The following is a 13,683-nucleotide window of genomic DNA, read 5'->3' as shown; positions in this document are numbered from 1 at the left end:
TTGTGATGCCAATAACATGTCTGGAGCCATTCGGTTTTATGGCACTTTAGATAGGCTGGTTATGTCTTCTTGTTCTGCCTGCATTATATCAATGTCTTTACTTTCCATTTCCTCTGTGGTTGCTGAGATATTTACAATTGCTTTCTTTAATTCACTTCCTCCCAAAGATGGAATTAGCCCTCTCAGAAAACTATGAAATGCAGTGTGCCATTCAATAATAGGGTTAAACCTTTGCTTAATCCATTTAATGAAACTTCTAATCCAGGTTCCGGAAGGATACCTGTCAATAATAGTAAAATTGGGTATTACAGCACCTAAGGTGCCTGCCCCCTTCCAGTTGGGGGGTAGAGTCTTATAAGCATTTTCTCCACATAACCAATACCATCCTTTCCCTTTAGGAATGGGCCACCACTGAACTACTACAAGATCTACAGGATCTTGATTATTAACTCCCCTCTCTGGAACTTTCACCCATTGCTAGTGAAATTCTCAGGAAAATAAAGGCCAAGTAATAAACACAACAGGGAAGAAATGATTATTTTTATTTTTTAAAAGCACAAAAAACCCTGTACATTTGACCAAAGCTTTGAAAATCACAGACAACTGCTGGGCTACTCCCTCTGTGTAAGCAGCAGAGACAGGAAGCACTCAAACAGCTTAGCACTGATCCAATTAAACACAGGAGCCTTGGAATTCCATACTAAATGCCAGCTGAAGTATTCTGCCCCATCCCTGTCAGGGTTCAAGGCCAGGTCGGATGTGACTGGGAGAAAACTCCAGGCACAAACTTGCCAACAAAGCTTCCAAGCTGACAAGCAGGTATTCTTCATTGGGGCGCCAGGAGACACGGGGGAGAGCTCCTCCTAACGTGAGTCCCCATCTTGCTCCACAAGCCATCCTTATAGAGTCCCTGGGCATACATACATAGTCATGAGGCCACGTATGGATTACATTATTTTCCAGAGAGTTCCCCACCTGTGCACAGAATTGTGGTGCTGGGCTCTGAGGGTCCTTTACTTCTTCCAACAATCTTCATCCCTTCTGGCAGCCTTTGAAGCACGCGCAGTAGATGCTCACACCAGCTTCATTGGTTCATTAACATCACAGGCGTAACAATCCTCTTGCCCTTCTACTTCTCTGCAGCCCATCCTGGACCCCTGCCATTCCCAGATACTCCTCAGCCTTGGATCCTGTTCTTCGAGCCTCTTCTTCTTACATTCATTTTGTACTAAGGTCACAGGGTCTAAAACAACATCAACTGTAACGGTTCATCTTGTCCAAGAACCCTCAGGCTGTTCTCCAGCTGCACTCGATTTGTTTTTCTGTGCATCAGGCACCTGAGTAAATTTCCATTGCTACTGTTACAAAGCCATCAAACTTAACATTGCTTAAAACTGGTTCTAAAGTTTTATAGATTCCATTTGGGAATTTTGTGCCACCCCCTTGTCTCAGATGGGACTTAGACCAAGCTGCTCAAGTGGGAAGTGTCCCTCCGCATGGCAGGGGTTGGACCTGAATGACTGTCCTCGGTTCAGCTGTAGCAATCGTTTGTCTCCTTCTTAGTAGCTGGTGCAGTGCTGCGATTTCGACTCCAGTCTTAGAACAATGCCGACAGCAATCAGCGAAGACATGGGTGTGTTAAAGTCACTTTTACTCCTATCAGGGGGTTCAGTCTCATGCTCTGCCAGTGAGGAGTGGCATGAGAAGCTGGGAAGAAGGAGAGACCAGACACCAGACCCAAGCTAGGGAAAGGGGTATTCCATACCACAGGCACATCATGGCTAGTGTATAAACTGAAGGGAGGTACCCAGAAAGCCCAGATCACTGCTTGGGTTGGGCTGGGTAGTGGTCAGCGTGTGGAGAACAATTGTATTGTCTCACCTCATTATTTCCCTTATCATTTTTATTACTGGTGGTAAGAGACAGACAGTGGCCCTGGAAAAAGAAAGACGGGAGGCCCTCACAAAGGGACAGACAGAAGGGGGGCCCCGCCATGAGACAGACAAAAGTGGGGCCCCACAATGAGACAGACAGAAAGGGGGGCCCTGCTAAGAGACAGACAGAAGGGGGGCCCCGCTAAGAAACAGGCAGAAGGGGGCCCCCCTAAGAGACAGGCAGAAGGGGGGCCCCGCTAAGAGACAGGCAGAAGGGGGGCCCCACTAAGAGACAGAGAGAAGGGGGGCCCCAGAGACAGCTCTAATACAAAACCACTACTGCTGCCCCCAGTAACAAGAATGAGAAGGGAAATAACAAGGGGTGAGAATACAACCACCCACCACCCCATACCCAGCCCAACCTCAGCAGCCATCTGGGCCTTCCAGGCACCTCTCTCCAGTTTATATAGTGGCCATGACGTGCTGTCGTTCGTACTCCTTTGGCTGGTTTCGGTCCCATGTCCTGCCTCCGCTTCCTCCTGGCTTCTCGTGCCCCTCCTCACTGACAGAGGAAAAGACTGAAAAGTCCTTGATCGGAGTGAACGTTACTTAACTCACCCATGGCTCCAGCTGATGCTACCAGCACTGTCCTCAGGCTAAAGCCAAAAACACAGCACTGCACCAGCTACTAAGGAGAAAAATGACTGCTACAGCTGAACCCAGGACAATGATCTTTAAGGCCCCTTCCAACCCACACTGTTTGATGATCCCAGTCTGGCCCATCACAGTTGAAGGAAACAAACAAAAAAATGTATTATTTTCTCCTCTGCTTTGAACTGTCCTCTTCTTCTTTCTGCTTCCTTTGGCAGTTTCACCTTCTTCCTCATGACTTCATTAACCTGAAAATACAGCAGACAGCAAAGAGATCCAGATGGAATTCACAAACGGACAAGAACCAAAGCTACAAAAATACAACTGGCAACCCTATAGCACACTACATAGCATCTTTTGAAAGCCTGTTCTCACTTCAACCATGAACAGCTGAAACTGCATGTCATCATCACATGGCTTGAAGAAATGACCTGCAAAGTCACCTGATTGCAAATGTTCCTGAATAACATAGAGTATTGAAGTTGGAGCTATAGAAAGCAAATGGAAAACCATGCAAACGTCATTACCAAGAAACAAATATGCATAAGGAACAAGTGGAATGTATTTCCAGGTGGAAGCCTCTATCCATTCCAATTAGGTCAAACAAAGTAATAGTAGGCCAAACGAAGAAACACTAGGTCAAAAGGCCGTAATTCCTTTGCAGAGGAAATACCTGGGATCTAGTCTGACACAGGCCCCAACAATTGTCATATCAAAATGACAACAGTCATTAAAACGTCATTTTTCAGGAAGCAGAATAGTTTCTGCATTTTCTAAGCTGGTAACACTATGAAACCAAGGGCACAATTCATTAAACAAAGTAGGTTTGTCTAGCAAAAACATCAGTCTTGTGTAATTCACAGAATCCTTAATGCTGTAAGGGACCTCTGGAGATCATCCAATCCAACACCCCTCAGCCATTGATACATGGAGTAGCTCAACAGTCATAATTTGTACCTAAGTCACATTTCAAAGACCAGTTTTTAGACTATGCTTATAGATACACATCTCTCAAATATATCTCCAAAAATAATAAGCTCACACATCATTATAGGGTAAATATGCTTAGTTAATACATAGACATATGTTAAATACATAGACATATATTTGGGATATAGCTGGGGATCTCACAGTGCAGCTTACTTGCCATAGCATCCCTACTAGAACCATGAGCGTGAAGCAAGTGGTAATGCAGCTTTTTACCTTTTGCCACATACTCAGACAGTTCCTTCTCTGTACATCAGAGGTTCATTGTTGTAGCTGATGTTGAATGCAGAAAAGAGTACTTCATTCTCATCTCCAGCCAAAGTCACCTGAGAGGAAATGAAAACGGAAAACACTCTTATAGAAAAACAAACAAACTCAATCTCTAGCGTAGAAAAAGGGTGAACATTGGATGATACTGACATTTAGGGCAGGTTTTCACCTTGAAGTCACAGGGTTTAACGGCCTCTTCCAACAGAGGAATTATTTCCAACTGCCAAGTGAGGATGTTAATACAGAGAAGGTTTTGTTGTCTGTTTGCTTACATTTTCCAGACAAACCGACAAAAGTCAACAGACTCAGGACAAAATGATCTGCTCAAGTCTGCACATTGAGGCAAAATCCTCCAGAAGGGACTGGGACAATACCAGCTGAATCCTGCCATAAGACTTCATGCATACATATACCAGATGTTTGTATGACAGTTCTATGGTTTCTGAACTTGCTACTGAAGGATTGAAATCCTACCAATACCTGCCCTAAAATACACTGTTTTCTAATCACATCAGCATCTGTACAATTGAAGAAGTTGTTGAATCTACATCCACAAAATTATTCTTGTAAGAACAGACAATCCAGCCATGGCTGCTGGGTAGGCAAGTCCAGCTTTACAAATCTTATGATTTTCCCTCTAGCTGGAAAAAAACATGATCTAAAGAGACTCTCACTTGCAGTCTATCCTGTGCTTGCACTGGTGTCAAACCATTTCGCTGTGCAAGCATCCAAAACACTGTATTATAAAGGTTCTTAATAGGGCCTACGGAGAAAGAAAAAAGAGAGAAAGAGTATTTACCAAATCTGAGTGACTACTCAGAAAAAAACAGCTTTAGTTTCAGAGTTGTACTCAAGAAACAGCCAGGAATAAAACAGAATTAATAATACCAGTTGCTAGAGATGATATCATCTTTCTGATTCATTCTTAAGGTACTGCATATCGTAAGAATGACTAGAAAGACACATTTCTGTGTAATTCTGAAATTGGAGAGCAGCGAGTGAAGGGTGTTTCTGTGCAACAAGTAAGTTGCCTTCGTTTGAGCAATAGGGATTAGGTACCAACAAATGCCTAGGAAGTAAATCCAATGGTGTGTTCTGGTGTGGAATATACAGCACTGATTGAACATCCACATCTCTTCAAGATTCCCCTGGCTAAACAAACTTGGAACACAAAAAGCAGTAAATTCATTCTATTAACATCTGAAATATTTCTTGTGCTGAACTCACTCCCAGGGTGCAACAAATATGGCTGTAACCTGAAGGCTCCAAATTCCAGCCTATATTTCTGTATGCATACAGAACCCAAAATGATGCTAATATTGCTGATTTAAAACTACCGCCCTACCTGCTGTTCCCTCACTGATTACTATACACACTGGCAATAAAGGCATTTCTATTCAGAGGCAAAGACAACTCAACTGCACAAATCTGTTTTCCAGAAACACTTACATTCTGCTTGTCTCCAGCTGAGGTAGCCCTTTAAATTCTAGTGGCTGGGATACCAGCCTGGCATCAAATCCTGGTGGGTGCAGAAGCTGCTGGTCCTTGAAGTAATCCTTCCAATAGGAAACATAACTTCAGGCAAACTGGGAGACCACACGAGTCATGACCTTGCTTGCAAACACAAAGCAAAAGGAAAAAGAAAGAAATACATCAATGTGATTTGTAGCTGCTATTATCGGAGGTGTAAGTACCTATTGTTCTGGTGGGCAGCAGCATTTCTTAAGTAATAGCCCAACAGAGCAGCAACCAGAGTCTTTTAAAGAACAGGAAGTACTGAGAATCAAGGAAATTTGGCAAAGGTAACATTTGGTAAAAGAATGTTTATTCTATCAATGTTTGTTTCCAATGTTTCTATCATCAATTTGGTTTTTAAATCTCTGTATCACTGAACAGATTTTCCTGAAAGATCATGAGCAAAGCCTCACATGAAGAACCTGAATTAGATATAGTGTATGCACCCAAACACAGCCCAGCTCTTCACTTCTGTCTGTAGATAAAGACAAACCTAAAGAACTAGAGGCTTAGAGATGGAGCATCAAAGCAGCTGTTACCTCGCTCTTCTTTTAAACCACCTACTCTTCTATTTGAAGACAAAACTGTATTCATCACTCAGCCCATAAGCAGTAACAATAGCCGCCAATTCTTCCATCACTGCCTGGGCACACTTGGCCACCACATGAAGAACACGGTCATCATTTGGCTTGTTGAACTCACGCTGCTCAGAAAACCTTCAAAACACAAATGGTTGGGTAAGAATCCCTTAACAAGTCACTCAAAATGACAGCCCATTTATTTTCCTCACATTTGCCGTCTACCAATATTGATTTCCACTATCCTGTCAATACAGAGAATTCGCTCCAGGTATGAAAAGCAAGAACCAAAAGCCTTTAAATACACTCTGGATAACCCATTCTCTTTCCCATCAGGACCTCAGCCTAATCTGTCTTTCACGACTGGTTTCTGTATTTTACTGGGAAAAGATGACAAACACTGTTTTCTATAAACCCCCTTTCTCCCAGGCTGCCTTTTACACTCTACCCAATACAGACAACATTACCATTAACTTCTTAAAACTTCACAGCTTTACCAGAACCCTGTGACCAACGCAGAGCCCAAAGCCCCAGCAACGGATACATCACCTAGCACTTGAGAACGGCGCTCTATTTATCCCCCAGAAAGGTGAATGCCGCACAGACACCGACCCCAACCCCTTTGCACAGCTGCCGGCCTTCCCCCACCAACTGCTGCTCCCCTCACACACCACTATAACCGTCTCCCTACCACGCTGCCCAAGGCACTGTTATGAATCCAAGCATGGCCCTCGCAGGCAAAGCACCGGCAGCAATGGGAGAGGCCGAGCTCAGGGCTCACAGGGGGTCAGGAGGAGCTGCTCACCCCGCGGAACGCGCCCAGCCCGCAGGCAGTTCCAAGGCTCCTTCTCTCGGCCCAGCACTCAGCCCCATCCCAGCACCTCTCGGCCTTCACGCCTCCCTACCCCGGCCGCGGCCCCCCCCTCGCTGAGGCGCCGCCACAGCGCCCACACCGTTAGAAGCGGCCCGGCCATCGGCTGCCCCCCGGCCTCACCTGGGCAAGCTGCGGCCGTGCAGCCGCAGCACTCTGCAGCAGTTGGGCACGCAGGGCCCGTCCACGGCCCGCACAGACTCCAGCTCGCTTCTCGCCATGGACAGGAGGAGCAGCGAACACACCGCCCGCTCCCGGCCCCGGAGCTGCACCGACTGCCCGCAGCCCACCTGACCGCTGCGGAAACGGAAGTGACGTCACCAGGCGGCCTCCCTCGGGGGAGCCCTTCTGGCCGTCTCGCCGCACGTCTCCATGGTTACAGCCGCGGCCCGGGGCGTGGCCGGAGGCGGAGCCAATGGGCCCGGCGGAGCCGCCCGGGCGCTCTCATTGGTGGACGTTGGCGCGGGGGCGGGGCGAGCGTCGGTGTCACCGCCCGCGGCCGCTGCCCCGCAGCGCCCCCATGCGGCCGGCGGCAGCATCCCACCCCCTCCCGCCCCCGGGGGACAGACAACGAGGGGACCCTCGGGATGCTGCACCTCCAAGCGGAGGAGCCCGAGGTGGGGCCGGGCAATGGCACAGGGTTAAACACAACACACACAGACATAGATACGTGTGTAAATACAGGTGGGGATATACTGTGTGTGCATTCCTGCAGACAGAGGAGTGCGAGGACAGCAGATCTTGGCACAACACTTGTCTTACAGCGGAAGGAAAGAGAAGCCCTCAGCACTGTCACGCGCTGCAGTTGTCATTACTGGACCATCTTCTTTCAGACTCTTCTTGCAGTGGGGACAGCAAAGACTTTAGAAAAGGTGAAGGTTTCGCTTTACAGAACCCGCAGCCAAAACAGCCTCATCTCAAAACCTGCTGCAGTTCAGAAACATGCAAAGTAATGCGAATCTTAAACAGAAGTGCTTCAGAGGGAAAAGAACATTCACAGAGGCAGACTGGGCTATGAAGAAAACACAATGCCTAGTTAAGGCTACCTCAGCTTAGTCACTTCACTTAATAGACTATCGTATCAGGTGTGTCCCTTTTCTTTGCACCCTTTCTGAACAATGACTGACTCAAAGATCTTCAGCTAACTGAGCTGGATGTGTTTAAATTGATGAAAAGCTGTTGTTTCAGTTGAACTTTCAGCAGGCAGCAGAACACCCTTCAGATATGTACAAGTCTTTGGCAAAGCAATCAAATTACTCTAAGCAACAGCCATCAATGAAACCAGCTAACCCACAGAACACTAATCCCAGACTGGTTTGGGTTGCAAAGACCCTTTAAACTCATCCAGTTAAAACCCCCTGCCACGGCAGGGACACCTTCCACTAGTGCGGGATGCTCCAAGACCGTGTCCAACCTGGCATTGAGCACTGCCAGGGATAGGGCAGCCACAGCTTCTCTACACAACATGTGCCAGGGCCACTCTCAGTGATTCCCCCCCCACAACCTCCCAGTATCCAATCTGAATCTCCCCTCTTTCAGTTTAAAGCAACCCCCCCTTGTCCTGTCACTGTAAGAAGTCCCCCTCCAGTTTTCTTGTCAGCCCCTTTTTGGCACGATGGGATTCAGGAAAACATACAGCTTACCTGATGCACACACACCTTATCTGCACACTAGAAAACCTTTGCAAGTGAAAATTAACTAGAGGGGTAGATATGATTTACTTTACAACTTCCACCTACTCCATGGCAAAGCCATTCTGGTGCTAAATTACAGCTACTTGTTTGCTCGTGCAAACACAGCACCAGGGCTGCTGTACAATTCCTTCTGAGAGCCAGGGGAAAACACTGCTCTACAGTCTCACTGGTTCTTCCTATCAATAAAAGATCCGAGTCAGGGATGATCTCTTGCTTTGTGCTTTAGGGACCATGCATTCAAGGCTTGATTTGCACACTACAAGATACATCCTGTGAGTGTAAAGCGTTGCCATATGACAGCTGATCTGCCGTGTGTTGCCTGCGTGGTAATTCTTAGCCACTGCAGGGAAAGCTAAAGCAGTGGCCTCTGAAGTAACCTAATGACATTTCTCTGTTGAGGTCCACTGTCCTCTTGCCAGCCCCCTCCAGCTGGGCAGCTGCAGGAAACTGCTTTCACACAGAGCATAAACTCCCTCAGTACCTCCCAGCAATACCTATGGGGGCCTTTCCACAAGTCTCTCTGCTTCCTTGAGCCAAACTCATGAGCATCTGATGTTCTGGATTTGCAGGAACCACAGGTGACACCATCACATCATCAGAGGGATGCTTTTAGTCAGGGAACACTCTTTCTTTCTAAGGGACTCTTGACACAGTTCACACATCAACACCCATGATTTGTGAAAACCAATACATTTATGTGTTCAGCACAGGAGTCATCCTCTCACAATCCCTCATATCCTCTTCCTGGGAATTACACGGCCCATTCTCCAAAGTAAATTCAATACCCGTTCTCCCACTGGGTGTGCTTCACTGCTTCATCTTACACAACACAGCAGTGAAGGGGAAGGCCTGTGCTATCAGGAGCACATTGGCTCATTGTTTAATCTCAGGAAGAACCTGCAAAGGTGTAGTTTACATCAGCACCTGGTGAGTGGCTCTTACAAAACCAAACCAAACCCAAATGTACATTGCTCTAAATGTGTAGGTTCTTCCTGGCAGAAGGAAAGGGGAAACAGAGAGCAGGCTCCTATGCAATGTCAGGGGTAGCTAATTCAGTCACACCTTAGCCTTTGTTTCCAGTTTAAGGCCAGTCCCAACTCCTGCCTGTCTCTCCCTCAGCAGCAGTGGGCCAGCCATGCTGTTCCAGCAGTAACATCCTTATAAACACCTATTCTAGCCTTACAGTTATATTTCTATGCTGAAATAGGTTATTTCTCTCCATTCCCAGATGCACTGGGACAAGCCCCTTTACTTTGGCAGAACTAACTCGGCTCAGAGAGGTTGGATGGATTTAACTGTTTGATTAATTCATTGATTGATTGTTTTCCCTCTCACCTGTACCAGCAGGAGCACCGTCTGTGTCACCCCCAGGACAAGCAGAAGACAGCAGTACACACTCGTGTCAGCAGCCTCTTTGCAGGCACCAGGTACCACTTTTCACTCTGGTGCCCAGGAGGAGACACACACCAACTGTGTCGGGCACAGAAGAGGAGAACACAATGTGGACCACCCGTGTCCTAACAATTCAAAGCTCTACAGGATCTTGATTATTAACTCCCCTCTCAGGAACTTCCACCCATTGCTAGTAAAATTCTCAGGAAAATAAAGGCCAAGTAATAAACACAACAGGGAAGAAATGATTATTTTTATTTTTTAAAAGCACAAAAAACCCTGTACATTTGACCAAAGCTTTGAAAATCACAGACAACTGCTGGGCTACTCCCTCTGTGTAAGGAGCAGAGACAGGTAGCACTCAAACAGCTTAGCACTGATCCGATTAAACACAGGAGCCCTGGAATTCCATACTAAATGCCAGCTGAAGTATTCTGCCCCATCCCTGTCAGGGTTCAAGGCCAGGTCGGATGTGACTGGGAGAAAACTCCAGGCACAAACTTGCCAACAAAGCTTCCAAGCTGACAAGCAGGTATTCTTCATTGGGGCGCCAGGAGACACGGGGGAGAGCTCCTCCTAACGTCTCTAACACATTAGTTTCTAACATGCATTTTATCACCCAAGCTGCTTTGCTAAGAGAGCTCCTACGCCTGTTTCCAGCTACTGACAGCACCCGAAGTCAAAAGCTTCCTGCAATGTCATGGTGCTCAGTGGGTTCAAACAACTTGAAGATGTCATCCCTCAGCTCACCAGCATTTGCTCCTGTGTTATCAAAACCAGGCTTAGGAGAGAAGAGACTGAAGCTCTCAGTCAACTGAGTGAGGTTTTTTCAGCTGTACTCTGTGGCAACACCTGGAGACAAGGCACGGGCACACACTCCTTACCTGAGCACTTGTGTAGCAGGGAGAAGAGATAAGCCTATCTGCTGGGCTTTTACCAATGTGCTTCTTGTGGAAAGTAAGAGAAGGCAGGAACAATGTAAGTGAATGTTGTGCAGAACAAGGACTGTGCTGGAACAGAATCCAGAGCAACATTTGCTTCCAGTCACTGAGTGCATGCTTTGACCAAAGGGTGGGAAAAAAAAGGTCAAGCAGCAGAACAGCAGATGAGCCTGCTTTCAAGAAACAAATGCAAGAGCAGCACCTCAGAGCAAACAGGCTGGGACAGGAAAACAATTGTCTTTTCTTCCCACCCATCTCAGGAACATCTACATACAAGTGTCATTAGTTTCTCTTGAGAGTCCAAAACACCATCAATAGCCTACACATCTGCACTTGGAAACACAGCATACTCACCTGGGCATTCAAAGTCATTCCACTTCTGTGGAGACCCACGGAAGCTGAGTCGATCCTGCTGGAAATCACTGCTGCTGGACATGAGCAACTCATCACAGCCCTCTTCTGTATTACACTGAGAGTCACATTTGATGGAGAGGTAGATAGCACCAGGAATGTGAACTTCATCCTGAGAAATAAACATATGGTCTTTGCATCCTGCAATACTATTTTACCAAAGAGCTACTTCACTTTCACCATACCAACAACAAATCCCCCCAAAACCAAACAACCCTCTGTAATCTTTTTATCCAGAGCTAATTTAACAAATGTAAAGCATGGCCTATTGTTTGCATTAGCTCTTAAGCATGTCAAATTAATGGCTAGGGTTTTATTAGAAGTGGTAATTGTGGCTGATACTGATCTCCACTGCCACAACCTAAAGGTTTCTATGCATTTTAAACAACAAAAATCAGGAGAGTCAGAGCTGCAGATAAATGACAAACCCCAAGACTGCCCAGAGGCAACAATTACTCACTAAACTGTATTAGGAAAAAGCTTTCAAACAATATCAAGAGAAGAAAATAAGAATTGTTTGTGTCAGGATAAGATAGCCTAAAATGATGAGACAAGAAAAATGAGACTCCACTCCCAGCTTTCATCTGACAGCACAAGGAAGTAACAGGCAAACGGAAATGAACCTTGGGTTGAAAGGGTAGAAATATTTGTTCATTAAGGCCCTGAGACCATTTAAGAATATGATCTGCTGCAAACACACCTGTAGCAAAACCACTGAAGTTATGCACTTTCACATGATTGAAGGAGATTAAATAAATGTGACTTACTGAACCTATTTCTTTACAGGGCAAGGCCCCACTCATCCAGCAGCAGCCCTTCCAAAAGCAAGGCTGAACAGGTATTTCACAGGGGCTTCAAGCACAAAGTCCCACAGGTAAACACATGGCTCACTGACATTTCTGCTTCAACCACCTTGATGGTTTAGAACTCTTCAAGCCATGCAAATGCACTGTACTACACTGCAGGTCTAACTTACCTCAAACTTGCTGTTGTTGTTAGAAGGATGTTTAGATTAATGCCTCTGCACTGCCATTCCGGGTTCTTCCATGAACTGGCAAGCTGTCAGTGCCATTGTCCCTAGCATGCTCTCACTGCACCCATGCACCACCTGCTGCAGAATCTGGGAAGAAGCAACACGTCATGTAAATACAATCTGCTATCAAAACTATTACAAACTTATATACCGATGACTGACAGGAGGCATTTCTAGCCACACAACATTTTGCAAGTGCAAGAAACAAGACATCACAAATGATGTCTACAAGTGTTATTTCCATAAGTGCAGAAGATTTTTCTTTGCCTCTGTTCCAGATCTTTCAGTTCTTATCTAATGAAAACGTGACAGCTGTTAGCTCCATCTCTTTCCACAAATGCCAGGGACAAGGATTACCCATAAAGCAGTTAACAGTAAACTAAAGCTGTAAACAAGGAAGATAAACAACTAAAGACACCTTTACCTTCTGTTACTTACAGGTTTTGATTTTAATAAAATATGTTCTGTTTTGGCTTTCAGAAGGTACAACCTCACATACAAGGAAGCCATCAGTTAGCGGCTACAGTGTTTGAAAGCACTAGACCTGAGCTGTGTCTTTAAGAATACAAAGAAATGCCATTTAGTCTATCGGGACACACTAAAGGATAATTAAGAACAACCTCAATCTCCACTTTCTCTTGTTTTTCAGAGCTTTTGTGTGCTTTTGAATTAGGATTCCTGCTGCTCAAGGCCCTTTATTATCGTAACCTATGACATCTCTTCACGTGCACTTTTCTAGCTCCTCCTATAAAATGGGATACTAGCTCAGACCAAACGTTCACCTCCACATCAGTCAAAGAAATTAAATTCTTGGGGAAAAAAAGAGTTTAATAAGCAAAGGCAGTATGTAGCACAGCTCCCTGAATGTCTTCTTTGCCTCCATGCACTTGCAGAACTGCCTAACACAAAGGCTTCTCTATTTAATACACCCCAACAGATTGTTGTTCTATCAGTTCATCCTGATATTTCTGAACCTACAGAAACACCCTGTGGCAACAATGTCAATGACATACTCTGTCCAGAACCAGTTCTTTGGGTTTGTGTTGCACCCACCACTTATTCCCTTCATCCCACACTCCTTTGTTTTCTTACTGGGAGGGCCAGTGAATAATAGTTGCTGTTAACTTTTGTATGCTGCTTATTGCTTTAAAACTACAGAGAAAGAGGAACAGACTTTTTCATTCCCCCTTCTCCCTCAAGGCCAAATGGGGCAAAGATCCAGGATGAAGAAAACAAGTTGGTTCTTCCTACTGAAGTTATTCCATGGCTAAAATAATGCCTGCCACTCTTTTCCAGACTTCTTCCAGTTGTACTGCCTTTCCATTTCCTTTAAGTGAGATGAGGGAGTCAAGTGACATGCTGCACTCCAGCTGAGAGCACACTATTGGTTTGGTGGCATACCAGTGCCTTCTGTTTTATCTTGAATTCCTGCTTTGAAGATTGCCAGCACCTCATTTGCTTCAGCT

General features: G+C 45.7%; 1 long non-coding RNA gene across 3 annotated transcripts; it reads right to left on the bottom strand.

Moving 5' to 3' along the window:
* Positions 1-527: 527 nt before the first annotated feature.
* Positions 528-7,035, bottom strand: LOC101872981 (uncharacterized). Of its 3 annotated transcripts, none has more exons than XR_004550411.1 (5): positions 6,870-7,035; positions 5,837-6,013; positions 5,232-5,396; positions 3,729-3,838; positions 528-2,773 (listed from the first exon to the last, which is right to left on the bottom strand). It is a non-coding gene; the product is annotated as an uncharacterized lncRNA (long non-coding RNA). The 3 variants fall into 3 exon arrangements; XR_004550410.1 differs by having other exon boundaries at positions 5,232-5,392; XR_004550409.1 differs by having other exon boundaries at positions 5,232-6,013.
* Between the last annotated feature and the right edge of the window lie 6,648 nt (positions 7,036-13,683).

The sequence above is a fragment of the Melopsittacus undulatus genome, chromosome 19, assembly GCF_012275295.1.
Source record: "Melopsittacus undulatus isolate bMelUnd1 chromosome 19, bMelUnd1.mat.Z, whole genome shotgun sequence".
Taxonomy (NCBI): domain Eukaryota; kingdom Metazoa; phylum Chordata; class Aves; order Psittaciformes; family Psittaculidae; genus Melopsittacus; species Melopsittacus undulatus.
This window is presented reverse-complemented; position numbering and strand designations above follow the sequence as displayed.